Source organism: Bos grunniens, chromosome 6 (assembly GCF_055505025.1).
Source record: "Bos grunniens cultivar Pamir isolate PY7600 chromosome 6, Bosgru_T2T1.0, whole genome shotgun sequence".
Lineage (NCBI taxonomy): Eukaryota > Metazoa > Chordata > Mammalia > Artiodactyla > Bovidae > Bos > Bos grunniens.
In genome coordinates this window covers 112,360,433-112,373,309 of record NC_141170.1, presented here as the reverse complement: position 1 = coordinate 112,373,309, position 12,877 = coordinate 112,360,433, and the positions used below count along the sequence as shown (strand labels likewise).

General features: G+C 38.8%; 1 protein-coding gene across 11 annotated transcripts in view; it reads right to left on the bottom strand.

The window, feature by feature from the left end:
• USP53 (ubiquitin specific peptidase 53) overlaps window positions 1–12,876 on the bottom strand; it is a 59,478-nt gene extending 46,602 nt beyond the window's left edge. For 10 of the 11 annotated variants that reach the window (XM_086407261.1, XM_086407252.1, XM_086407259.1 and 7 more), the window contains exon 1: window positions 12,633–12,876. The gene's annotated coding sequence lies outside the window, so the exon portion shown is untranslated. Of the gene's footprint in view, window positions 1–8,023; window positions 8,181–12,632 lie in introns of those variants that run through there. The other variant, XM_086407257.1, reaches the window with a different exon arrangement.
• Between the last annotated feature and the right edge of the window lies 1 nt (window position 12,877).

Sequence of the window (12,877 nt, the reverse complement as noted above, 5' to 3'; positions counted from 1 at the left end):
AAGTGGTTGCTTACACTGGAGACGAGACGGCCATGGAGAACAAGTGAAGACAGGGTTGGAAAGTGATAGCTAAAGGGTATTCAGATTTTTCTCCTTCCAGTTTTATTGAGACATAACTGACACACACACTGTATAAGTTTAAGGTGGATAGCATAAAGATTTGACTTAATACATGATGAAGCGATTATCACAATAAGTTCAGTGAAATATCCATCATCAAATATAGATACAGAATTAAAGAAGTAGGAAAAAATATTTTCCTTGTGATGAGAATTCTTAGGACTGACTCTAAGAACTTTCATATAACAAAGAGCAGTGTTAATTATAATCATCACGTTGTACATTACATTCCTAGTTCTTATTTATCTTATAACTAGGAGGCATAACCTGTACCTTTTGACAACCTGCATCTAGTTTACCCACTTCTCCAAGCCCCCACTTCTGGGTAAACCACAATCTGCCCTTTTTCTATGAGTTTATTTGTATGTTTGCTTGTTTTTAAAGTATAACTGACCTATAACATTATGTTAGCTCCTGTTATACAACATAGTAATTTGGCACTTCTACACATTTCAAGGAAAAAAAAATGTTACAAAATGTCACCTTACAAAAACATTACATAGTTATCGACTATATTTCCCACACTGCACATTTCATACCCATGACTGGTTTACTTTGCAAATGGAAGCTTATTCCTCTTAAGCTCCCTCACATACTTCCTTCTTCCCTGCAACCTCGGTCCTCTGGCAACCACTTGTTTGCTCTCTATATTCATAATTCTGTCTCTATTTTGCTATGTATAATTGTTTTGTTTTTTAGATTCTACATATAAATGAAATCACACAGTATTTGGTTTTTTATACATGATTTATTTCAGTTAACGTAATACTCTCTAAGGTCCGTCTAAGTTGTCACAATTGGCAAATTTCATTTCTTTATGGGTGAATAATATTCTACTGTATGTACATAAATACATGCAGCACCTCTTCTTTATCCATTCATCTAGCGATGGACACCTGGGTTGCTTCCGTATCTTGGCTGTTGTAAATAATGCTGCAGTAAACATAAAGGTGCATACATCTTTTCAAAATAGTGCTTTTGCTTTCTTCTGATAAATAGGAGTGCAATTACTGGATCATTTGACAGCTTTTTTTTTTTTGGCAGTCCTATTTTTAATTTCTTGAGAAGTTTCCATATTACTTTCCACAGTGGCTGGCCAATTTATATCTCCACCAATGGTGCACAACGGTTCCCTTTTCTCCACATTCTGGTCAACACTTGTTACCTGTTGTCTTCGTTTTGGCTGTGTTGGGTCTTAGTTGTGGCTTTTCGTTGAGACATGCAGGATCTTTATTGGAAGCACATGGATCTCGTTCCTTGCCAAGGATGAAAACTAGGGCCCCTGCATGGGAGTGCGGAATCTTAGTCGCTAGACTACCAAGAAGTCCCTGTCGTTTTTTTAAATGTCAGCCATTCGGTGATATTTCATTGTGTTTCTGACTTGCATTTCCTTGATGATTAGTGATGCTGAGCATCTTTTCATGTGCCTGTTGGCAATCTATCTTCTTTGAAAAAAATATCTATTCAGATCCTCTGCCCATTTTTTAATCAGCTTATTTTTCTTCTGATATTGTATTGTATGAGTTCCTTGTATATTTGGGGTATTAATCCTTTATCAAATATATTATTAACAAATACCTTCTCCCATTCAGCAGGTAGCCTTTTCCTTTTGTTGACAGTTTCCTTTGCTGTGCAAAAGATTTTTGGTTTGATGTAGTCCCATTTGTGTATTTTCACTTTTATTTGCTTTACCTGTGGAGGCATGCTGCTGCTGCTGCTAAGTCACTTCAGTTGTGTCCGACTCTGTGTGACCCCATAGACAGAAGCCCACCAGGCTCCCCCGTCCCTGGGATTCTCCAGGCAAGAACACTGGAGTGGGTTGCCATTTCCTTCTCCAGTGCATGAAAATGAAAAGTGAAAGTGAAGTCGCTCAGTTGTATCCAACTCTTAGCGACCCCATGGACTGCAGCCTACCAGGCTTCTCTGTCCATGGGATTTTCCAGTACTGGAGTGGGGTGCCATCGCCTTCTCCATAGCCCCCAAAATATTACTAAGACTAATGTCAAAGATAGTGTTGCCTATGTATTCCTCCAGAATTTATGGTCTTAGGTCTTATATTTCAATGTTTAATCCACTTTGAATTTATACTTGTGCATGGTGTGACACATTAGTCCAGTGATTCCTTTGCACAGAGTTATCCAGTTCTCCCAGGACCATTTACTGAAGACTTTGTCTTTCCCGCTGTATATTCTTGCTTCCTTGTTATAGATCAACTGTGGGTTCATTTATGAGCTCTCTATTCTGTTCCATTGATCTATGTATCTGTTTTCCTGCTGTATTATATTCTTTTGGTGACTGCAGCTGTGTAATATAGCTTGAAGTAAGGGGTCATGATATACCGAGCTTTACTCTTCTTACTCAAAAATGTTTTAGCTATTCAGGGTCTTTTTTCCATACAAATTGTAGAATTATTTGGCCTAGTCCTGTGAAAAATGCCACTGGTGTTTTGATACAGATTGCACTGAATCTGTAGATTGCCTTGAGTAGTAGGATCATTTTAATAATATTAATTATTTAAATCCATGAACATAGTATATCTTTCAATCTGTTTGTGTTGTCTTCAGTTTCTTTAATCAGTGAATTGTCTAGTGACCAAACAGGAAATGGCAAGAGTGAACGTCAACATTTTAGTAATCAGCGAACTAAAATGGACTAGAATGGATGAATTTAATCAGATGACCATTATATCTACTACTGTGGGCAAGAATTCCTTAAAAGAAATGCAGTAGCCATCACAGTCAACAAAAGAGTCCGAAATGCAGTACTTGGATGCAGTCTCAAAAATGACAGAATGATCTCTGTTCATTTTCAAGGCAGACCATTCAATATCACAGTAATCCAAGTCTATGCCCCAACCAGTAATGCTGAAGAAGCTGAAGTTGAACAGTTCTATGAAGACCTAAAAGACCTTCTAAAACTAACACCCAAAACTGATGTCCTTTTCATTATAGGAGACTGGAATGCAAAAGTAGGGAGTTGAGCAATACCTGGAGTAGCAGCCAAATTTGAAATTTGGGCTTGGAGTACAGAATGAAGCAGGGCAAAGGCTAATAGAGTTCTGCCAAGAGAATGCACTGGTCATAGCAAACAAGAAAAGAAAACAAAACAACAAACAAAAGAGGAATCTACACATGGACATCACCAGATGGTCAACACTGAAATCAGACTGATTATATTTGTTGCAGCCAAGATGGAAAAGCTCTATACAGTCTGCAAAAACAAGACAGGGAACTGACTATGGCTGAGATCATGAACTCCTTATTGCCAAATTCAGACTTAAATTGAGTGGGGAAAACCACTAAACCATTTAGGTATGGCCTAAATCAAATCCCTTATGATTATACAGTGGAAGTGAGAAATAGATTTAAGGGATTAGATCTGATAGAGTGCCTGATGAACTATGGACAGAGGATCCTGACATTGTACTGGAGACCGGGATCAAGACCATCCCCAAGAAAAAGAAATGCAAAAAAGCAAAATGGCTGTCTGAGGAGGCCTTACAAATAGCTGTGAAAAGAAGAGAAGCAAAAAGCAAAGGAGAAAAAGAAAGATATACCCATTTGAATGCAGAGTTCCAAAGAACAGCAAGGAGAGATAAGAAAGCCTTCCTCAGGGATCAATGCAAAGAAATACAGGAAAACAACAGAATGGGAAAGACTAGAGATCTCTTCAAGAAAATCAGAGATACCAAAGGAACATTTCATGCAAAGATGGGCTCGATAAAGGACAGAAATGGTATGGACCTAACAGAAGCAAAAGATATTAGGAAGAGATAGCAAGAATACACGGAAGAACTATACAAAGAAGATCTGCATGACCCAGATAATCAGGATGGTGTGATCACTCACCTAGAGCTAGACATCCTGGAATGTGAAGTCAAGTGGGCCTTAGGAAGCATCACTACGAACAAAGCTAGTGGAGGTGATGGAATTCCAGTTGAGCTATTTCAGATCCTAAGAGATGATGCTGTGAAAGTGCTGCACTCAATGTGCCAGCAAAGTTGTAAAACTCAGCAGTGGCCACAGGACTGGAAAAGGTCAGTTTTCATTCCAATCCCAAAGAAAGGCAATGTCAAAGAATGCTCAAACTACCGCACAATTACACTCATCTCACACGCTAGCGAAGTAATGCTCAAAAATCTCCAAGCCAGTCTTCAGTAATACATGAACTGTGAACTTCCAGATGTTCAAGCTGGTTTTAGAAAAGGCAGAGGAACCAGAGATCAAATTGCCAACATCCACTGGATCACCGAAAAAGCAAGAGAGTTCCAGAAAAACATCTACTTCTGCTTTACTGACTATACCAAAGCCTTTGACTGTGGGGATCACCACAAACTGTGGAAAATTCTGAAAGAGATGTGAATACCAGACCACCTGACCTGCCTCTTGAGAAACCTGTACGCAGGTGAGGAAGCAACAGTTAGAACTGGACATGGAACAACAGACTGGTTCCAAATAGGAAAAGGAGTACATCAAGGCTATATATTGTCACCCTGCTTATTTAACTTCTATGCAGAGTACATCATGAAACGCTGGGCTAGAGGAAGTACAAGCTGGAATCAAGATTGCTGGGAGAAATATCAATAACCTCAGATATGCAGATGACACCACCATTATGGCAGAAAGTGAAGAAGAACTAAAAAGCCTCTTGATGAAAGTGAAAGAGGAGAGTGAAAAAGTTGGCTTAAAGCTCAACATTCAGAAAACTAAGGTCATGGCATCTGTTCCAATCACTTCATGGCAAATAGATGGAGAAACAGTGGAAACAGTGGCAGACTTTATTTTGGGGGGCTTCAAAATCACTGCAGATGGTGACTGCAGCCATGAAATTAAAAGATGCTTGCTCTTTGGAAGAAAAGTTATGTCCAACCTAGACAGCATATTAAAAGGCAGAGACATTAATTTACCAACAAAGGTCCATCTAGTCATGGCTATGGTTTTTCTAGTGGTCATGTATGGATGTGAGAGTTGGACTATAAAAAAAGCAGAGCACTGAATAATTGATGCTTTTGAACTGTGGTGTTGGAGAAGACTCTTGTGAGTCCCTTGGATTGCAAGGAGATCCAACCAGTCCATCCTAAAGGAGATCAGTCCTCGGTGTTCATTGGAAGGACTGATGTTGAAGCTGAACTCCAATACTTTGACCACCTCATGAGAAGAGCTGACTCATTGGAAAAGACCCTGATGCTGGGAAAGATTGAGGGCAGGAGGAGAAGGGGACGACATAGGACGACACAGTTGGATGGCATCACCGACTCAATGGAGATGGGTTTGGGTAAACTCCGGGAGTTGTTGATGGACAGGGAGGCCTGGCGTGCTACAGTCCATGAGGTCACAAAGAGTCAGACACGACTGAGCAATTGAACTGAACTGAAGTACCAGACTACAGTCCATGGGGTCACAGAGCGTCAGAGACATATTAGTGACTAAACAACAACAGGTCTTTTACCTCCAGAGTTAGATCTTTTTCTAAGTTGTATTCTTTTAAATGCAATTGTAAATTCTAACCACCAATGATTTGATTAGGCTACTAGATCAGTCTCGGTAAATGGTAGTAATAGCTGAACTTGGACTCATTATAGCTGTTATAGGACTTCCCTTGTGGCTCAGACAATAAAGCATCTGCCTACAATGCAGGAGACCTGGGTTCGATCCCTGGGTTGGGAAGATCCTCTGGAGAAGGAAATGGCAACTCACTCCACAACTCTTGCCTAGAGAATCCCATGAACGCAGTACCCGGTAGGCTACAGTCCATGGGGTCTCAAAGAGTCAGACACAACTGAGCGACTTCACTTCACTTCATAGCTGTTATGGTTGAACTGTGCTCCGCCCCCAAAGTATTTTGAAGTACTAGCCTCTAGTACCTGTGAACATGATCTCATTTGGAAATAGGGTTTTTATAGATGAGATTAGATCATGATGAGATCATTAAGATGGAGCCTAATCAAAAAGACTAGCAGAAGTCATTAGAAGAAGAGACAGAGACAAACAGAATATCATGTTTGATACAGAATGATACAGCTACAAGTAAAAGAACACCAAGAATTGACAGCTACCACCAGAAGCTAGAAAGTGGCAAGGGAGGATTCTGTACAGAGCCCTAGAAAGGAACCAATCCTGCTAAAACCTTGATTTTGGACTTCTAGCCTCCAGAGCCGTGAGAGAACAATTCTATTGCTTTAAGCTGTCTGGTTTGTGGTCCTTTGTGACAGCAGCCCTAGGAAACTAACACAATAGCTGATAAAGCCTTAGAGACTCCTTTGTTCTTTTAAGTATATTGTTTCTTTCTTGATTATAAAATAGTATTTGTTTTTTATATAGATATCTAAAATACACATAAATATTTAAAACAGAAAATTTAGAAATACATACAATCCCATAGAAGGAGAGAATCACTGTTAATAAAGCTACTGAAATACATTCTTAATAGTACCCTGGCTTAGCCATCAAACTCTAAAGTGAAATTTCATTTTAACATCTTTTCACTATAAGCAATATAGCTAAGGGACATACTGAAGAGTTTTCAGTGATATATTACAACCATCCACCTTACTAGTAAAACTATTTAAAACTTTATTTTAGATAATTAGATAGCAAGCTATCTATAAGTATACCTATATTTATATATATATACTTATATATACCTATACATAGGTAAGTGTGTATGCTAAGTCACTTCAGTCATGTTCAACTCTGCAACCCTATGGACTGCAGCCCACCAGACTCCTCCGTTCATGCGGATTTTCCAGCCAAGAATACTGACTAGAGTGGGTTGCCATCCCCTCCTCCAAGGGATCTTCCCATATGTAGGTAGATAGCAAGTTAAAGCAAAAAAAAAAAAACAAAAAACCTCATTCATTATAGGCCTCCTTTTTATAAAGTTGAAGTATTATAGTAAGAAAGATAATAGAAGAATAGATGACTTTTGATACAGAAAACCACAAGACGATACTAGAAAATTTATTAAACACAAAATAAAATTAAAGTAATAAGGACAAACCATACTACCACCACCCCAAAAAGCAAATTTTAAGTAACTTTCAATGTTTTGTATCTTTTTGCTCAACTTCTTTATGCCCAATAAAGAACTGTGCTTTATTTATTCTGGCTGTTACCAATCACTAGATTCCAATGGTAACTAATTAGAGAAAAACAAGAGCGCATATGTATCCAGAATACAGAGTATGAACATGAGAGACAATGGCTTATGGCAATCTGCTTTAAGACATGATCTTCAGAAGAAAAGTATGCCATGCCAAGGCAGGTATCACCTAACATTCCTTTGCCTTGACAAAGCCCCAAACTGAACTCCTGCTTTACCTCTATCTTCTTCCCCATTTTAGCTGATGGTAACTTCATCATTCTAGTCGCTCAGAAGAAATAATCTTGGTATCATCTTTGACGCCTCTTTTTTGAATATCTTAGACAGAATGTGCCCAATTCTTACCACCTCCACTTCTACTATTCTGGACTTCGCCATCATCAGATCTTTCCTGGATTGCCAGACAACGTCGTAATTGTCTCCTTGCTTCTACCATTAGCTGTTACAGTCTATTCTCAAGATTAGACATGAAACTTCTAAAATCAAATGATAAAGCCATCCCTCTGCTCAAAACTTTTTAATGGGTCCTTACTACATTCAGATTAAAAACCAAAAATCTTTACAATGGCCTGCAAAGCTTATACTACCTGCTAAAAGTAAAAACGCTTTTTTCTAAACTCACACCACTTCTGAGCCCAGATGTGTGGGTTTTTACACAATAAGCAATTCTCTAATTCTCAAGACACTACAATTTAACTCGATTTGACACTATTGGAGTTAGTATCAGATCCCACAAGCCAATGGCTCAGTCCCACTATAGACTCCCCATTTCAGACACCAACCACAAGTCCCAAGTAGTCACCTGTATTTCTGATGAACCACCAATAAGTTAGGGGTTCCCTCCAACCTCTGCCAAGGATTCAATTAACTTGCTGCCATGGCTCTGGAAAACAGCTTACTTGAGTGGATTTCAACTTCATTATAAAAAGATACAACTCATGAACAGTCTGATGGAAGAGCTGAAACAGGGCAAAAAATGTGGGAAGGGGCAAGGAGCTTCCACACCCTCTCAAGAACACCATCCTCCCAACACCTCTACAAGTTCACCAACCCAAAAGCTCTTCAAACCGCTTCAGTTAGGATTTTTTAATGGAGGTTTCATTGTGTAGGCATGCTTGATTAAATATTTGGCCACTGGTGAGTAGCTCAACCTCCACGTCTCCCCTCTCTGGAGCTGTGTGTATATGTGGATGGTGAGGAGAGGGGGTGGAGGGCTGAAAATTTCAATCCTCTAATGACATGGTTGGTTTCGTGACAATCCATTCTCACCCTGCGGCTAGCACCCAGTCACCAACACACATTTATCTCAACCATAGCCATCTCAACACACATTTATCACCTTGCAGATTCCAAGAATTTTCGGAGCTGTGTGCCAGGAAACAGGCAGAGACCAAATATACATTTCTTCTTATGTAACACCCATCTTCTCACCTCTAACTTCATCCCTAACTACTTTCCCTTTACATTCTCCGTTTTCAACTTTATGGGCCTCCTCGTTATTCCTGAACAAACCACGCAAACTCCTGCTCTAAAGCCTTGACACTCTATTCCACTGCCTGGAGTACACTTCCTCTTGATACCCACATGACTTCTTCCTGGCTCACTTCATGATTGCTTTGCTCAAAAATCACCTTCTATATGAGGCTTATACTTAAAATTGCAACCCACTCCATATTTCCAATTCCCCTTGCCCCGCTCTACTTTTTCTTTTCTCCTTGGCATTCTTCACCAACTAAGATAGCATACAATTGACTTATTGTTTTTTATCACTGTTTATCATTGTTTCTCCTCCCAATCCTCTTAGAATATAAACTGAATTCCAAGCAACTAGAACAATACAAAGTACATGGTAGGCAGTCATTAAATACTTACTGAATGAAGCTCAGGAAATAAAGCGGAACCTCAATCAACAAACCCTATGAAATCAACAAAGAGGACCTGGGCATTAAAGGTATAGGACAACTTCCCACCACTTGGCAGCTAGGTTAATGTCAGTAGTATACTGACAAGGAGGTAAGATTATTTCAGGCCTATACAGCAGTACCTTATAATAGAAAACATCTTCTAGGGTTCAAACAGACTGCTCACCTAAAAACAGGGAGGGCCATAATTAGAGGGCCAAGATTTTATTATGCAGGGTGAGAAGTTTAAAAGAAGATAAAGCACAAAGCACCTGGTTAACAAAGAATGCCCTGATGGGTTCTTGACAAGGATGGAATTCATGTTCTGGTACTGACCTCATGATTTCCAATTATTCTACCTCTGAAAAACTTCCACCAACACAGCATATTACTCAACTACTTAATCATTAAAAGCAAATGAATTCCATTATCTATAATTATGATCTATATTAAAAAGTTCATAGAATTATTCTAAGAATCACAAACCATGTCTAAAATAACTAATAAATGCCCAAAACACGGCAAGCACTCAGTAAAAATGCGAGCTAACTATAATGACAGCAAAAATACAATCTCTGATATAAAATGATTTTTAATAATATAAAAAACACAGTTGAAGAAAAAGTAAAAGCTGTATTGATATTTTACACCCCATTTTGTTATTCCTCCATTTCTTTAAACTGATGTATCAATCTTGACTAAAGACATAATCCAGATTAGTGGCATCGGATAAACTGTACTCAATTTTAAAATCTATTAAGTCATTCTTAGTAGAAAATAAGCAGTTTCATTTGTAGAGCTATCCTACTTTAAGAAAACTTAAAATATGAAAACTTCTAATTACAAAAAGAAGTTTGGGAATGCTTCACTTTACAAGTAGATTCACCATAGTATTATTTTAAACATTGATTTACGAACTGAGCTAGAGAAAGAGAAATGAGTTACCATGTTAGAAGGCAATGCATCAGAAATAAAGTGAAAGCAATTCTGAAATAATGTAAGCAACAGAGATTTAATTTAGAAGAATTCAACCTATGTACAACTTTACAGAAAAATTCAAAACTTCCTTAATGACAATTTTAATTCATAAATAACACGACAACCATGCAGCCATAAACAATAACTAGCAACTTTTCTGAAGTGACTCATGTAAAATAAACGTTCTTCAACCATATGCAATGGCTTGTAGCACGTTGGGGTATGTCACGGAACACCTTTGATGGCAGCCTATGGATCCCTTAGGATGATGTTTGTAAAAACATAAAATATAATTCATGGGATTACAATTAAAAAAGGGCGAAAAAAGTGTATAAGATTCCCAAGAAACCCAGTTACATTAAAATTCAGTTCTAATCATAGACCACAGTTTTAATCATGAATCCTCAGTTAATAAAAGAACTGCTGATAGAGGTTACAGATTAACTTGGAAAAGAAAAGAAGAAATACTTTTGCCTAAATATTCTATACATGTAGTATTCCTAGTATTTAAAAAAATAACTTGCCAAGATTAAGATATTATATAGTTATTTAAAGTTTAAATAACCTTTGAAAGTTTTTATCTCTGGTAGAACATTTCTTGTTCCTACTGTGTGCATATACTATAATGCAAAATAACAGTTTCAACAGGAAAATAATTTGTGATTTGACTACTGAATGTGTACATTACCTTAAAACAGAATTTTCATTTTTGAACTCTTTGGCTAAAAAAAACTTCTAAATCATTATTCCCAAAATATCCTGGTACTGCACAGTTTAAAATATACATTTGACACTAAATAATGGAAAAGATCTTGAATCACAGTATTTACTAAAATCGTTAAGTTTTTTGATTTTTTAAGAAAAAGAATAAACTAGGTGAGAAATGGTGCCCTACCACCATTAAAATAGCTTTCTTTGAAAAAATCACTTTTTTGTATCTAAAGAAAATATTAATAAATGACTATTAGTGTCAAGTTACAAGAGCTATACAAATCTACCTACATTTACAAAAACATTTTTTTAGTTAATAGGAAAAATGAAAGATCTGTTCTTGGTTGCTTATTTTTCACACTGTAGGAAGAAAACACACATAACTAGTGTGTTGAGTAGAATAAACCACTTTCATGTTTTATCACTAGTAATTGTGAACCTAAACAAACTGTACAGTGAGTTCATTTTAAAAACGAATAAAATTTAAAATAAAAACAAAAACCTTGTTTTTTTCAGAGCATAACTAACTCCTTCCTACAGTGTGTTTGTCTATTTGAAATTATGACAACAGCAGATAAATCATATATTACTTTTTTTTTCATATATTACTTTTGCAATATGTTTCATTTGTTTTCATTTCTCTTTGCCTAGACCATCATCATGTAACTGAAAAGAATAGAACATTAAACTAACAAGAAGTATTTAATATTAACTTAGCCAAAAGTTCATTTCAATCCGAATTTTGTTAGGAATTTCTCCTTCTTTTAAATACTGAGAATTACGAACGCTTTTCTTTAAAGAACATTACTAAAAGTGAATCAGACCCTAATCACAAAGAACCTCCTAAATTTAAACATCCCTCAGAAATAGCCTTGAAAACTCACCGCAAAAAAATACATATTTTCTTCCAGATAAGGAAACATATGGCAAACTCTTATCTAACAAATAAAGCCTTGCAGTACATTTGCAAGCATTAATGAGGCTTCGTACTGATGGAGAAAACCTTGTAGCGGAGTCAAAACCTCAGAGCACGCTCGAAATGCAGGCTTTAGAAACGCTCTCTGCTACACCTGTGCAAGTACTTCCTGTTCTCCAAAGATATTTAAAAGTTGTTTGGTAAACGTCCCGTTGGAGAAAGAAATGGCAACCCACTCCAGTATTCTTGCCTGGAAAATCTCATGGACGGAGGAGCCTGGCGGGCTACAGTCCATGGGGTCGCAAAGAAGTCGGAAACGACTGGGCACACACCAGACCAGAAATGTCCACTAAATCGCCACTTAGAAGCTAAACATTAACTTCATAAATTACTACTACTAAATCACTACATTATTACTACTACCACTCAGAAATCACCAGTCCGAAGAGTCCCACGAATCATCTCTTCTCCAAACAGAACAACAAAACCTCTTTAAAAAGCGGCTGCTCGAGAGGCAGTGGCTTGGATAGTGAGGGGCAGGCGCCAGGTAAGCATAATATTCATAATTCCAAAGCACTAAGCGACCCAGCAGGATCCCAGGTTCCGCCTCTGGCCAGCCCTCAAACACAGCAGGAACAACCAAAACCCAGTAAGTACAGGACCTCCTCCCTACGCGTTCGCCTCCAGCCTGGTCAAAGGCACCTCCGCCAGATCCTGGACGCGGCGGGAGGGCGGCGGGAGGGCTGCGTGACCTCCAGAGTCTGCCCCGAAGCGGCTGGGGGAGGAGGTCGGGGGGCAGCGAGGAGAGACATCGAGTCTGGGACTAGAACGTGGGTCTTCCAGTCAGGCCCGCGGAGGTCGCAGGTCTTTGGATCTCCAGCCAGGGACTAGTTTCGGAGACTTACCTTGAGCTCTGCCCTTTTAGCAAGAGGGGCGTGCGGTCCAGGTAGAGAAATATGGGCCTTCTACCGCCACAGGGCAATCTCCCGCTGGCCCAGCTCTGCGTCCAGCTGACACCAGGCTGACACACCAACAGCTGCCACCGAAACCGAGGCTCACCGGGAACTGGAGCAGAGGCGACTGGTCTCCGCCGCCCAGACCTCGACCCAGCGCTTGGAGCATGCGCACACGCCTCACCACCCAAAGGCCA